Raw genomic sequence first — 13,812 nt, 5'->3', positions numbered from 1 at the left:
TAACTGCACATGTAATGAATACAATTTATTTTAAAATGTCTTCTGCAGCAAAACATTGTGTTGGTTAAAAGTTACCAAGCTGAGGTTAAATGGGTTTTAATTAAAAATTACAAGCTCACCCTACCCCAAAGCACTACCACATGCAACTCTAAAAATACCAAATGGATAAAAACCTTAAAATTGTTCAACAGCTCCCCCTAGCATACATAATTTCAGGCTGTCAGACTAGAAAGCAAATTCTAGTTATCATTTTTTACATGTCTAGTTACATGGGCACCTTCTTGACATTATTCCTGAATTGAATGTCTGAAGGTAATTATAAGCAGAGAATAGTGTAATCTAGCAAAATGATTTCTTGTGAAAATATTTTCAAAATGATTTTACTTGAACTCTGGCTATCCTCTATCCATTGTCGCTGCTTTGGTTGGCTGGTTCGAGGAGATTTCTGTTTTCTTTTGGAACAAGCCATCTAGGAAAGAAAATACAAGGTTGGGGGAAGTTCTTAAAGAAGATTGTGGAAATCCACAAGGTGGACGGAGAATATTTAACTGTCTGGTGAGTTTTAGGAACACAGTCTCAGGGGTTTGGGCTCTTGAGCAGTTTAACCACTCTGTGACCTAGTTTCCTCCTCTATAAAATCAAGAAATGCTAATAGTACTTATATCATAAGGCTGTTGTGGTTACTGTGCACAAAGTGAATTCTCAGAGGTGATCAACAGTCATTGTTAGCATTATTTCACCGTGGATGCTTGAATGAGGTCAGGATCTACAACCTGCGCTCTGACATTGGAGATACCTGAATTCAAACCCTCTGAGAGACCTTGGGCAAATTGCTGAAACTTGGTTTCCTCATTTCTAACTAGAAGTAATAATAACAACTACTGCTCACTACTCTAGAGTTAGAATATATATGCAAAATACCTGGACTGGACTGGGTAGAAGAGATAGAACACAGCTGTTGGTCTTACAGAATAATAATAATAATTCTCTTTATTTACTTATTTATTTATTTTGAGACAGAGTCTTGCTCTGATGCCCAGGCTGGAGAGCAATGGCGTGATCTCAGCTCACTGCAACCTGCGCCTCCCAGATTCAAGTGATCTCCTGCCTCAGCCTCCCAAGTAGTTGGGACTACAGGAATGCACCACCATGCCTGGCTGATTTTTGTATTTTTAGTAGAGACCAGGTTTCACCATATTGGCCAGGCTGGTCTTGAACTCCTGACCTCAAGTGATCCGGCCTCAGCCTCCCAAAGTGCTGGGATTACAAGTGTGAGCCACCACACCTGGCCTAATAATAATAATTCTCTAAGGCTAAGAGAACAGGAGACAATAATACTATAACATTCTGTAAATTGGAAAGCTGAGAGAGTGAAGAGTTGCATTTCTTAGCAAACCCAAGAAAGCCAGTTATATGTAGAATGAACCAGAGGCTCAGGAATTGCTAGCACTAGGGATCTCTGGAAACCTTAGCTGGGGTCTTTTCTAATTCGGCTATCACAGGACACAGCGAGTCACCTCTGCCATGTTTCACCTGCTGCTTACATGGCACACAGTCCAGAATTAGAAGGTGAGGTTTGAAAATTCAACTGTTTTCGTTCTGCTACCTGCAGAAGTTCCACAGTAGAAAGGAAGGAGACCTGGATCAAAGGATAGGCTTTAATTATGCCGCTAACAGTATGACCTTCATCAAGTCCTTTACTCTCTCTAGACGTTAGTTACCACTGATGTAAAATGAAGGGCTAGACTAGACTACCCTTAAAAGTGCCATCCTTGCTCTCAAACCTCATGATGTTAGAACAAAAAAGTATTTCAGGACAAGACTCTGAGGTTGACCTGGTTACTTTTCAGAAGTGTGGGCACACACATATGCACACACATAATAAATTTAGAACAGAACAATATTATATTCTGATATTATTTATGAGGATAATTAATAGTATCTAAGAATTATTGAATATCCACCATGTTCCAGGTGCTTGCACTATCTTGCTTAATCTCATTTGATATAATAATAGTGTTTTATGAGAGAAATTCTGTTATCTTCAGTCTACAGATTAAGAAACTAAGGCTCTAAGAGTTTAAGTTACTTACAGACTTTACAAACATTAAGTGGCAGAGTCTAGCTTTTAAAGATCTGGCCACCTTCAGAGCCCTGGTTCTCTAGACCTCACCATGCACCTCTTTTCTGAACACTGGTGCCTCTCCAGAAAGGTCATCACATTCATTCCAGTTCCTATGGTTGCTTTCAGTTTGTAGTATGACTTTATTACCTTCAACTGGAAAATTATGTGGGGTGTCCCCCTGTAAAGTGGATTGGCATTGGAATTATAAACAAGCCAAGTACCATATTTCTCTCACGAAGTCAGTTTGCTCTGAATTCTCAAAGTCCACAGGCATGTAAAAGGCCCTGCATGTGTGAAATTACACATTATTAAAGTCCTGCATATTAAACCTTTACAGGATCTGTAGTTTTCCATTGTGACCAAACTTATACAGATCACTGTTGTTCAATAGATTACATGGCCAATTGTCCTTGGGACTGCAGACTATTTATAAATCTACAAGTAAATATTTTAACCAATCTGTGTATGTAAATTTTCTGTTTAATGTTGATTTTTGAGTATAAAAATAAGGAGAGGACATCTAATGGATGGAATGAAAGAGATAATATATTAAAAGGGGAGGGGAAGCTTAGGGGAGGCTGGGGGTGAGAACTCCTTCCAACTTTTGTTGTATGTTGTTTAAAATTGTGGATTAGGGTTATGAATGCTTTTGAGGAAGGTCTCAAAAGAAGATTCCCCAGCAAAGTAGGGAAGGGTACTTCCCGAGAGGAGTCGAGGTGCCCAGGCCAGCTGCTATACTGGCACTGGGAGGAGCCCCACGTTCTGCCGTACCTGCCCCCAGGTTGGCTGCATGTGCCAGGGAGTAGTAGAAGTGCCCTGCTCAACAGGAAATGACTCTTTCCCCGCCACAGTAAACTGGGCCATCTGCTGCCCTTTTGGTTTGCTGCCTCGATTTTGCAGGTTGGAGACATTAAGGCATGAAGAAACCAAGTGACACGCTTCAATTCAGAGCCTAAAGAAGAGTAGTGACACATGTCGGACAGCTGCCGTGTTCAGCACAGTCCAGAGCGCGCCATATATATGAACTTGTTGTTCTCACCTCAACCCTGAGAGGTGGATTTCAGTGTGTCTTTGGATGGCAAGCATTAAGAGAAGAGTCCTAACACACAGCCTCAGGTGCTTCCTCTCTATGGTGGGTTTCTTCTCCAAACCAAGACTGCTTCCGTGGTGTGCCATAAAACCACCAGGTTGGACACAGCTCTTTTGGGGCATAGTATGTAAGGGAAATTTCACCCATGTGGTAGCCAAGAAGTGTCAAAAAGGACAAAAAAGTCAGAAGAAACCAAGCCATCTGGGACTACCAGATGATTCCTGGCAGGAAAGGCTGGCTGGTGTTGTGATGCTGCTCTGGAGGCTGAGCTATGAACAGCTCAAGGTGAAATTTTACAAAGACTAGAGTCTCACATCCAAATGCTCGATGGAGTCAATGTGACAACAGCTGCACCCAAATCTGAGGGGCTGTATTGTCTTCTCCATCCTATAATACCATCTCCTGTCATCAGTGGCTACAGAAATAAGTCCACCTTCTCTGTGAATCAGGGTCCAGATGGCAATCCAAAGACTGTGGAATATGACCTGGGAACTTGAAGAGACGGGAACATCGTCTGTGTACAGTCTAACCATCTGAAAAACATCCTTGAGAAACACAGTCAGGTGGCACAGTACTATGAAGTATTCCTTCCACAGTCTCCAACAGAGCCCTGCCTTCTTCATGAAGGTGGTTACTGGTGTGAGCTCACAGTCCACACCAATAGCCTAAGGCACACAATGGCTGTCATCACATTCCATCCCCAGGAATTAAGTCCAGAGGAGCTCCATGTTCAGAAGGAGACTGTAAAGGAATTTTTCATTAAAGGTCCTGGAGCAGTCTGTGACTTGACTTCACCTGACTTCCAGGAAAGCAGGACCTGTTTCAGCCATCATCAGTCCACCTACCAGCTCTTGTTTGGGGAACCTTATGTCTTTAAAGATCTCCTGGGCTTGAAGGTCTGCATCTCTCCAGATGCCTTTTTCCAGATTAACACTGCTGGTGCAGAGATGCTGTATTGGATTGTAGGGAAGCTGAGTGCAGTGAACTCTAACACCATCCTCCTTGACATCTGCTGTGGAACTGGTGTGATCAGCCTCCCTCTGGATCAGCTACATCGCAGGTCCTTGGGATTTCATTGGTGGGGCAGGCAGTGGAGGATGCTAGGCAGACTGCAGCCTACAATGGCATCACCAGCTTTGAGTTTCATACTGGTCAAGCAGAGATTTTTCCAGGGCTGCTAAAGTCAAAGGAATATGGACAGTTAATTGTTGCTATGTGAACCCAGCCCATGCTGAACTGCATTACAAGGAAGTTCAAGCCATTTGAAACTTCAAGGCCCTCAGCATACTAGCTTTTGTTTCCTGCAAGCCCCGTGATGAAACCACAAGGAATGAACCACACTGAAAGTTCCAGGGGCTAATCTTGAGACAATCAGGCATGAAGACTGAGCTGTGAAATTCCAGAGATGACCTCAAGGCAGTTAATCCACAACCCAGCCATTGTTGAGATGACACCCAGCTGCACTCCAGGTGCACTGTGGCTGAAGACAGCCACCAGAACAAGACACCCAGACCTTGTACCCAGCACACTCCTGCACACCTCCCATTCCATGTTCACCATTTTAAAACCCTCTCTCTAGCCTAAAGTTTGAAGTGATTCCCTTGAGGCTAGAGCCCAGGCATTCTCCTATCTGCTAGCATTTGAGAGCGACTTTCCTTTTACCACATACACACAAAAAAAAATTGTGGTAAAATATACATAATATAAAATTTATCATCTTAATCATTTTTGAGAATACAGTTCAGTGGCATTAAGTACATTCACATTATTGTGCAACCATCACCACCATCCATCTCCAGGACTTTTTTCATCTTGCAAAACTTAAACTTTGTACCCATTAAACACTAACTCCTCCTTCCTCGCTGTTCCCAGTCACTGGCAACCACCATTCTACTTTCTGTCTCCATGAATTTGACTACTCCAGGCTGCTGTGCATTTTAGAGAAGTTCTTACGTGATACTGTGAGTATTATAAGGGAATAATATTTGATATTTATTGGCATTACAACCTAAAAGTCTTATGGTGAAAATATTTCAAAGATATTTAGAGTAAAATGATGCATGTTAAGCTCTTTTTCCTCCTTGAAGTAACTTAAAACCTATTTTTTAAAAAACACCCTGAGGTTCTTATAACTCAGCTTAAAAGTGATGGTGCCCGTGCACCGGGGTGACTGCTGTTTCTTGCTCTCTTTTTCTCCCATGGAGCCACAGTCACAATTTTAGTCAAGGTTACAATGAAAGCACCACTCCTTCTCTTTGATGGTCCTCCATTCTTGTGCCTCAGCTCCAAAGGTCATTCTGCCCTTTCTGTGCCCAGCTTCATTCTGAGTGGGATTAATGTTACTGAACCGTGTAGCACACAAGTAAAGGAGGACAAATGCTCATTCGTTCTTTCTTTCAACCTTTATTGAGTGCCTACCACATTACCTACTATATACAAAGATGGACAAGACGTGAACACCGTCTTTAGGGGCTTGCATTTTATTAAGTTGAAGCGTTTAAAGGAGGCTGTAGTAAGAAGAGACAGATATGTAAACAGATAAGCCAAGGCATTGGGATAAGTCTCTGCCAAGAATAGGGAGGGAGACAGTGGTTCTACCCAGGATGAGAGGGCGTCAGCATGGTGTTTTCTTTTGCTTTTCTTCACAAGCCTGATGGAGTGTACCATGCTACCTTGACTAGCTTTTGCAGTTCCTTTTCATAGTCTCTGGAGGAACTGGAGATGTTCCAGTGATACAGAGCAGTAGAGCAGGTGGTGGTTCGCTAATTTGGACAAGGAAGCAGCAGTTCCCATTGCCACTTGCTTCTCATTTCCATCATCAGTGGTCATTAAATGAAAGTGTGCACATTTTCTAGAGCGTGGTTGAAAGTCCTTTTGTATACAGATAAGCTAAATTCTGTTACTTGCTTTACACTTTGTCAGAGACTGAACTTTGGAAGGTTAAATGAGGAAATGCTCATTCATTTCTGGATTATGGTATTCTCCTTTCAAATAAAATTACCTAAATAGACAACTACTTAATTTGGAGGAAAAAATAAAATTAAACTCCAGACTGGGTGCAATGGCAGGTGCCTCTGGTCCAAGCTACTTGGGAGGCCAAGGATGGAGAATCACCTGAGGCCAGGAGTTCGAGGACAGCCTGGGCAATATAGCAAGACTTCCATCCCTAAAAAATAAAATAGATAATAAAACTTTGTACAAGACAGAATGATGATAGAAACTGGCTGTGACAGGGTGGTACTATTTTGAAGATTGGGGCCAGGGATGTCAGAACGGTGAGCTAGGGTTGGTAAAGGACTTACTGTTGTCAGTTCAGGAAGAGGTCACTGTGCTGTGGAGAGGACTATGGCATAGCCATATGTCCTAAGCCAAAGCCTACAGAAGCCAAGAATTTAGGGCCCTTTAACTGAGTCTTCAAAAAGTAGCATGGACACTGCAGTCTGGTCTATCCAAATCATCCTCGAAACTGCAGTTTCCTCTTGATAATAGGTAAAGGATATTTATTTGAGGGAAAAGCTGCCACTTAGTTATGTAATATCATTCTGCCTTGTTCACCCTAGAACAAGGAATTAGGTAGAGGTGGCAAACAAATTTTATACTATATTAAATAAGATTTAAATATATATTTTTCAGGCACAACTTTTTTATTTTTTTATTTTCGCTGTGTTTTTAAATCAGTAAAAGACATGGGATCCTAGAAGCTGCAGTGATCTAAGTAGCAGCAAGTTTGTGCGTATATCCTTTTTGTTTTGTTTGTTTGAATGTTTAAATAATGTTTAATAAGTTTAAATTATGTTAAATATGCTGAAATGTGTTAAATATGCTGAAATGTGTTAAATATGTTTAAATTATAATGTTGTTTAAATTATCACACTGCTGCCACAGTCCCCTTGCATGAAATTCTGCACTATACATACTAATTGTAGTAAAGTTACCCCTATATCTCAGGCAGGGCAAACAACTCTGGAAGATAATTTTCACTGAAGTCTAACCAAACTTCATTAAATGGATTCTGATAAGATTATAAATGACATGAAAAATAATATTTTAACATCAGGTCATCAATTTAAGAAAAGGGTGTGCTTAGACACATTTTTAAAGTTTTTAAAAAGTAATATTCTACCCTCCTATAGTCCTCAGAATTAAAGCATAGTGAACAGGAAAGAAAAGGAAAATAATGCAACTGAGTGCTAAGGCAGAACATCTTGCCAGATGTAATGAAAGTGGCGTATTCACTGTCATGGGTTGCTTAACGACCAGGAAACGTTCAAAGAAATGCATCCTTAGGTGATTTTTGTCGTCATGTGAACCTCATAGAGTGAACTTACACAGGTTCTACACACCTAGGCTCTATGGTATAGCCTGTTGCTCCTAGGCTACAAACTTGTACAGCATGTCACTGAGCTGAATCTTGCAAGCGTTTATACACAATGATAAGTATTTGTCCATCTAAACATCTCTAAGCATAGAAAAGGTACGGTAAAAATACAGTATTATAATATTACGGGACCCCTGTCATATATGCAGTTCATCGGTGACCAAAATGCTGTTATGCAGCATGTGACTGTGTTTAACAACTGGCTTTACCTAGTATCAATGCCGGCTATATGTATTACTTGGTCAACTTGAATGACCATTTAGAAGAATTTTGATTGCCTTTCGAGTAGGCTTTATCTTACCAGTTATACCTGGTCCATCTACCCCCTGTTGTTTGCTGGAGACACTTCATCCCTTTCCATGACTTGCCTGGCTTTGACTTGCTTTGGGCTGGAAAGGGGCAGCTGCTGTTTATCATCTATGGCCATTGGGGGATTTCCAGGATTCTTGCCCTGTCATTAAAATTGTGTGTCCCTTCCAGACCTCTCTCATCATTAGATATTGGAACATAAGGGGGGAGTTCAAAAATATGTGGACTGCTCTTTTCCTCATCCTCTTTAATTTATATAGATTTGGCCTTTTTAAGAATGTAAAGTATTCATTGAAAAAGATGGACATGCAGAGTTTCTATCCCCTCTTGGCCAGTAACTCTATGGCCTTGTTTCCTTGATGTTCTTCTTAATGTTCTCAACTGTGGGAATGCTTACCTCATATAGTTGTTATGAGGATTGAATGATAACAATTAATACAGATAACAGCAATAATAGTAATGGCTGGCATCTATTGGGCTCTTACCACATGGCAGGACTTGTGCCTGGCATTTCATCTGCACTAACTCAGTTAATGTCCACAGGCCTTAGTCAGGTGTCTGGCTCTTGGGAGGGGTGCTGTCAATGAGAGCTATTATTTTTGTTGTTATTGTGTTTATGATTACAAGAGACCATAAGAGACAAGGAATCAAAAGCTGTGTTTCTCCTATCAGATTATCAAGGGAACATCAGTGAAGAATATACATAAGACCTCATGTAAGGAACAAATTAAGCATGATTGTGTCTGTATTCTAGCAGTTTATCATCTACAACATACAACTCTTTGAGAAAGGAGGCGTAGGAAGAGGGAGCGAGGGAGCGAGAACATGCATATAGGTAAATGGACCAGTATACATACTATTCTGTTCTGTTTTGTAAGCATGCTTTCTGGAAAATGACTGTTAGACAGCAGATGTAGCACTCACATTTGTGAGTTTTCATTTCAGCAGTTTACTGAAGTGAAATTTAGAGAAATGGTATAAAGTCTCTAACATTTCTAGTAAGTTCTATCGATCAGAAAACCTTGGAGTTTGCTAAAGTCATTGTTGAAGATGATCATTGGTAAAAGTTTCTACTGCATTATGGTATAAGCCAGGATCCATGCAAGATTTTTTTTAAAAAAATTATGCTTCAGGCCAGGTGCGGTGGCTCACGCCTGTAATCCCAGCACTTTGGAAGGCTGAGGCAGGTGGATCATGAGGTGAGGAGTTTGAGACCAGCCTGACCAACATGGTGAAACCCCATCTCTACTGAAAATACAAAAATCAGCCACGCGTGGTGGCATGCACCTGTAATCTCAGCTACTCAGGAGGCTGAGGCAGGAGACTCACTTGAACCGGGAGGCGGAGGTTGCAGTGAGCCAAGATCACGCCACTGTACTCTAGCCTGGGAGACAGAGCGAGACTCCTTCTCAAAAAAAAAAAAAAAAAAATACACTTCAGTCAAGTGGATGCCACCTTGTATGTAAGTCTCATGGTGTAGGCACTCTCTCAGCCCATGATCACTCTGGATGCTTGCAGAGATCTTCTGTCAGAATCAACTTTGTTTCTAATGGAGGAAAAAAAACTATTTTAATATAGTCATTATTGCTGTATGTCATTGTAAACAGCCTATTAACCCTTTTCCATTTACCCTGAGAATACTCACTGATGGCACTTGCAGCTGCAGCGTTTACCCCGAGATAACTTTCATCATGCAAAATCTCTTTTAATATTATTTTCACATCACTCTAGTATATCGACTTTGGAAACAAAAGACATCATTCTATTCATACCATTCTGTTTTTAGTAGTGGTATTTCCATTTACAAAATACAGTAATTCTCAATCACTTAAAATGTCAAGTCCTAGAAAACGTAACATTCCTACGCGTGATGTTAACATCATTCTCGAAGAGTTCTTGGCCGAAGATTCATTTGATGAATCCGATTTTTCCGAAATAGACGTTTCTGATGATTCAGACAATTCTGATGTTAGTTTTGTTTAGAAATAACTCCAAAAACGGTTTGTGTATTTTATTTTCACATTGAAAGTCAGATTTGCTTCAGCCTCAAAGAGCATGTTTACGTAAAATTAAATAAGTGCTGGCAGCGAGCTTCACTTTTTTTTTCTACACAGGAAAAGCGTTAACAGTTACTTTGAAAAAATAATATGATAAGTGGTGAATAATGTGGAGTATTGGTGGCCTGGAATTAAAAATTCAACCTGGATGACAGGTTCATTCATACCCCAAACCTCAGCATCAAGCAATATATCCTTGGTACAAACCTTCACATGTACCCCCTGAATATAAATTAAAAGTTGAAATCTTTAAAAAATTAAAAATAAAATAAATAAAAAATTCAAACTGCCTTTTACTTCAAAGTAGAAATGAAGATAGGCCGGGCACCATGGCTCATGCCTGTAATCCCAGCACTTTGGGAGGCCGAGGCAGGCAGATCACCTGAGGTCAGGAGTTCGAGACCAGCCTAGCCAACATGGCGAAACCCCATCTCTACTAAAAGAAAAAAAAAATACAAAAATTAGCTGGGCGTGGTGGTACACGCCTGTAATCCCAGCTACTCGGGAGGCTGATACAGGAGAATCGCTTGAACTCAGGAGGTGGAGATTGCCGTGAGCTGAGATCACGCCACTGCACTCCAGCCTGGGTAACGGAGCAAGACTCCGTCTCAAACCAAAACAAAAAAAAGAAGTGAAGATAATATATACCTTGGAAACATCGGAAGACTCAAACATTTTGTGATTCTAAGTGATTGTGAAAACTCTGATGTCAGATGCATCTGAAAAGTTTAAATTGTTTCATGAAATGTGCGTATGGAAAAAGTAATACTTCTAAATATGATTTTCACATAATATGTGAACTTAAATATATATGTCACTGAATTAACAAACCATATAAGTAGTCAGCTGAAGGTTTCAACCACATCCCTAAAGGATTATGTATTTATGTTTGCCAAGACACATTTCTGAGGATCTCATTGGAAAGACAGGAACCACTTTACATTTAGACCTATATGATTCATTAAAGCTCCTAATCATGTTCTTTAACTTTTTTTTTCTTTGCCTTTTACTCAAGTAGGAAAAGATTTTCACTTAAGTGGAGAGGCAAGGAATAAGGGCAAAAGGAAACTGGCTCTTAAGACTGACTTGACTAGCAGGACCTAGGGCGTGAAAAAGAATGGAGAGAATGTGCTTATTATATCTTTAATGAACCCTTAATTTGAAAGCCTCCTAGTGAAAGAGCCTCAGAGGGAAGAGCCGTAAGAGCAGCAGGGGATGTGGCTCATTTGTTCTCACTCTTTCTCCCTGACCAGCAGCTGTCCCTGTCGGGCTGCGGAGGGCCCAGTCCTGTCACTATCCCGCATCCACAGGACGAGCTCAGCTCGCGTGTCTTAGGGGAATGCACACCAAATTTGAGGGCAAGTGTGAAGAAAGAAAGTATGGGAGTTTTTAAGAAAGCTTCTAAAAGGCTGAAAAGATATGCAAATGAAGAAACTCGGGGCTCAACACACCACTTTAAAGGACTACAGGATCAATTCTGTTTGCAGAGTTTAGAATGAAGATATTTCTAGCAGTACATTTCTCAAAAAGGAAAGAAGGGAGAAAAAAAGAATGGCACTTAGTCTCTATTGCTAAATACCGTATTTCAATTTTGAAGAACATTTTTAACCCAAATTCTAGCTACAACCAGTCTCTTCCTAGCAGCCTTGGACTAAAAGTACCTCAGAAATAGAACAATGCCAGATTTGATTATTGACTGTTCAGATTGTGTATAGAAATCTAGTGACTGGCTCCACATTGTAAAATAATTATAGCACAACAGAGATGACTCTTGTATTAGTTAAAAAGCCAAGAAGATGAAGGGGTACACTGTTAAAATATTGACTTCCCTTCATTTACTCTGACTTCTGATGGGAAGAGGTTGCAGAGGGGTATGGAAGAGGGTGTATGAGTAAGGACCTAAATTTACAATTAACCAGGACTAATCATAGAAGTGCTAGAAGAAGTAATAAATGAAAACAATCCATTTTTTCCATTAGTGAAAAACTTAAAACCCCCTGTATGTGAAAACACAAAAAGGTAAAAAAAAAAAAAAAAAAAGAACTTTAAAAAAATCATAATACATGCAACAGAATCCATACATTTTATATCTATGTATACTAATAGAAAAAAATTTTAATACAAACAGTTCATACCAGATGAATTAGAGAGGCTTTAACTATGGCTTCTCTTCTCCTAGCAAACCCCCTGACCCCTGCTAAGAGACCCCCCAACCCCTTAATACAGTGTAGGCGCCTGACTAAAGGTAGGCTAACCAGTGTTTCCCTGGGATGCTTGTAATTGATACAAACAGGAAGACCCTCTTGCCTGTTGGGCCACAGAGGTGGAAGGATTGAATCTGGGGTTGCCAGGAGGTCATGAAAAAAAAATGAAACCAAAGTGACAAGCAAAAATGGGAGACGGGGACAGAGGGCATTGCTTGACTCCCTGAATCCAGTCAGGCCCAAGCCTGATCAGCTTCATTCCTGTTAGGTAAACCAACATATCACTTTTCTGCAGAGGTAAATCAAGTTGAGTTTCTGTCACTTTTTTTTTTTTTTTTTTTTTGGCATAGAGTCTCACTCTGTCACCCAGGCTGGAGTGCAGTAGTACAATCTCAGCTCACTGCAACCTCCACCTCCTGGGTTCAAGCAATTCTCCTGCCTCAGCCTCCTGAGTAGCTGGAATTATAGGCATGCGCCACCACATCCAGCTAATTTTTGTACTTTTAGTAGAGATGGGGTTTCACCATGTTGGCCAGGCTGGTCTCGAACTCCTGACCTCAGGTGATCTGCCCACCTGGGCCTTCCAAAGTGCTGGGATTACAGGCGTGAGCCACCGCACCCGGCTTCTGTGGCTTTTGAGGGAAGGAGTCCTAACTGCTACAGAACAGACAGTTCTCAGAACCTTCTATCCTCTCACTGTCTTGCCAGTTCCTCTGCTCTGTCCTCATTGGCACTGCCGTGTGCATTGCCCTAGCCAACTGAAATTTCTTCTCCCTCTATTGTCCAGGGTCCTCTCAAGCCTCCACTACCACCCAGCTTCAGGCCCACCCTTGTGTAGTCACAGTCTATGGCAATGCTCAACTAAACTGACTGTCCTGTTTTCCTCCCCAGGATTACTGCAGCAGGCTCCTAAGCAGCCTCCCTACCTCCAGTTCTCATGGGTACTGCTGCCCGAGTGGTCTTTCGAGAATTCAGATCCACTCTTGTGACTTTCCTGCTTAAAACCCTTCAGAGGCTCTCCCCATGACTTTTGGAATAAAACCCCAAATCCTTAATTTGTCTTGCAAGGCCCTGGGGATCTGGCAGAGGTGCACGGCTCAGCTTCATCCCCTGCCGGCCTGCACTCTGCACTCCAGCCAGGAGCCAAGCCAGTGCTGTAAATGGGTTGAGACTTTTGGGGACCTTGGGATGGATGAATGCATTTTGCATGTGGGGTGGGTGTGACTCTTTACAGCCCAGAGGGCACACTGTGGTAAGCTGAAGAATGATGTCCACATCCAAATCCACGGAACCTATAAATATGTTATGTTACATGGTAAAAGAGACTTTACGGAAGTGATGAAATTAGGGATCTTGGCTTTATCTCGAATGCTTTCAGTGGACACAGTATAATCACAAGGATTCGTACAAGAGGGAAGCAAGAGAATCAGAGTTAGAGAAAGAAGATGTAATAACAGAAGCAGAGATTGGAGATAGAAGATATATTACACTGCTGGCGTTGAAGATGGAGAAAGGAGCTATGGACCGAGGCGGGTCGGTGATGTGTAGAAGCTAGAAAGGCAATGAAACAGGTTCTCTCCTGTTGCCTTCAGAAGGAAGGCGGCCCTCCAGAAGTGTCACGTCATAAATCTATGTCATTTTAAGCCACT

The 13,812-nt window shown here is 41.3% G+C and overlaps 1 protein-coding gene and 1 pseudogene across 2 annotated transcripts in view; both read left to right on the top strand.

Moving 5' to 3' along the window:
• C1H1orf21 (chromosome 1 C1orf21 homolog) overlaps positions 1-13,812 on the top strand; it is a 241,417-nt gene that overhangs the window by 176,412 nt on the left and 51,193 nt on the right. The window lies entirely within an intron of this gene.
• Positions 3,115-12,705, top strand: LOC107969548 (tRNA (uracil-5-)-methyltransferase homolog B-like; annotated as a pseudogene).

The sequence above is a fragment of the Pan troglodytes genome, chromosome 1 (assembly GCF_028858775.2).
Source record: "Pan troglodytes isolate AG18354 chromosome 1, NHGRI_mPanTro3-v2.0_pri, whole genome shotgun sequence".
NCBI lineage: Eukaryota > Metazoa > Chordata > Mammalia > Primates > Hominidae > Pan > Pan troglodytes.
This window is presented reverse-complemented; position numbering and strand designations above follow the sequence as displayed.